The sequence below is a fragment of the Gekko japonicus genome, unplaced genomic scaffold (assembly GCF_001447785.1).
Source record: "Gekko japonicus isolate JY-2015 unplaced genomic scaffold, Gekko_japonicus_V1.1 scaffold542, whole genome shotgun sequence".
Lineage (NCBI taxonomy): Eukaryota > Metazoa > Chordata > Lepidosauria > Squamata > Gekkonidae > Gekko > Gekko japonicus.
The window spans coordinates 831,481-833,522 of record NW_015163104.1 but is presented as its reverse complement, the minus strand read 5'-3'; the positions used below and the strand labels follow the sequence as shown (position 1 = coordinate 833,522).

General features: G+C 48.9%; 2 protein-coding genes across 2 annotated transcripts in view; one reads left to right on the top strand and one right to left on the bottom strand.

Annotated features, from left to right (window-relative positions):
• The window catches only part of LOC107106595, a 450,486-nt gene that overhangs the window by 146,717 nt on the left and 301,727 nt on the right, over positions 1–2,042 (bottom strand).
• LOC107106579 overlaps positions 1–2,042 on the top strand; it is a 24,137-nt gene that overhangs the window by 8,771 nt on the left and 13,324 nt on the right. The window lies entirely within an intron of this gene.

Here is a 2,042-nt window from a genome sequence, read left to right as displayed (position 1 = left end):
TTTTCTTCACCTGTGTGTGTTTGCCTCTTTCCAAGCAACCCTGTATCTGTTTTCTCTCATTTTGCCCAGCGGGACTTCTTACGTACACCTCTGTGGAAGTTCTGTGTCCTCAGTCTGCCATCTTCTGGAGCTAGTGGATGAATACCCAACTTCATGCACAGGGCTGCATATAATTTTGTACTGGGCTTTGTATAAATCACGCAGATTGACACACAAATGCAATGCTCACTCTAAGCTGTGGAGTCTTGTGAGCAAAAATTCTACTCTGTGAGCTTGCTGTTGTTGTTCAGTCACACAGTTGAGTCCGACTCTTCGCGACCCCATGGACAAGATCCCGCCAGGCCTTCCTGTCTTCCGCCGTCCTCTGAAGTTTGCTCAGTTTCATGTTCGTTGCATTGATGACACTGTCTAACCATCTCATCCTTTGCCGTCCCCGTCTTCTTTGACCTTCAATCTTTCCCAGCATCAGGGTCTTCTCCAGTGAGTGCTCCCTTCTCATTTGGTGGCAGCCTTTTGATACTGTCCATGGGGTTTTCTTGGCAAAAATACTGGAGTGGGTTGCCATTTCCTTCTCCAGGGGATCACGCTTGATCTGAGTTCTCTGCTGCGGCCTGTCCATCTTGGGTGGCCCTCCACAGCATAGCCCACAGCCTCATCGAACCACGCAAACCCCCTCGCCACGACAAGGCAGTGATCCATGAGGGGGCTCTGTGAGCTACTGGCATTAAAGTTGTGAGTGAGCAATTTGGCTACTGCATAAATTAGCTTGCTCTGGGGCCCTCCTTCCTGAGCGAAGACATAAATGTGTGAGCTGGAGGCTAAAAAACTGTGTGCTAGCTCACACTAACTCAGCTTAGAGGGAACACTGCACATATGCCTAATTTATTTTAGCTTTCTTGGTCTTAGGTGGGGCAAAGGCACTGAGCCTCCATCCCTAAGCACTTGTAAGTCCTGCACAGCTATCTCTATGCCTTTTATGCTTTTCAGCATATATTTACAACCATAAGGACTAGCAACTTGGTTTTCTTAAATGGAAGCTGAGAGTCTCAGAGAGCTGCCTTCTGCGCCCTCTACCACTGGGGTTCCCAACGTGGTGCCCGAGGGTGCCATGGCTCCCGCCAATACCTTTCCTGGTGCCCTTCAAAAAAATTTAGAAAGTGGATGGGGCCCACCCCTAATGTAGCCAATCCTCCAAGAGCTTACAGAGTTCTTCTTACAGGAGGTACTGTAAGCTGTTGGAGGATTGGCTACATTAGGGGTGTGACACTTAATATGCAAATGAGTACCTGCTACAAAAAGAGCCCTGCCCCGGCCCGGTAATACAAGGCTTCATATTGGCCCCTGGAGAGTTCATTAGCTGTGCAGTTATTTTTAATTGTTGCTTTTGCAGCAGTTGCCACCACAGAACAAGCTGTGGCAGCCATTTTGTGGCTGGCTCCCCCTCCTATGGCAGCCATTTTGTGGCTGCGCCCACCACCCTGTCTCAGATTCCCAAATGTGTCCACAATCTGCTGTGTATGCCCCCCCCCCACTCCCCTGGAATCTATAGCACTCTATGGATATGTTGTTCTTCTTAAAACAAGGCATTGAAATAATGTGCCAAAGTCAAGCCAATCTTCCCCCCAACACAAGCTTGAATATTTGGCCTGTAGAAGTCATGCATATTAAGCTGTTTAATGTTGCTTAGTTAAGAACATAAGAACATAAGAGACGCCAATGTTGGATCAGGCCAAAGGCCCATCCAGTCCAACACTCTGTATCACACAGTGGCCAGAAATACCAGTGCCATCAGGAGGTCCAGCAGTGGGGCCAGGACATTAGAAGCCCTCCCACTGTTGACCCCCCCCCAAGCACCAAGAAGACAGAGCATCACTTGCCCCAGAGCCCCTAGCTATACCTTGTGGCTAATAGCCACTGATGGACCTCTGCTCCATATGCTTATCTAATTCCCTTTTGAAGCCATCCATGCTTGTAGCACCCACCACTTCCTGTGGCAGTGAATTCCAAGTGTTAATCACTCTTTGGGTGAAGAAGGACGTCCT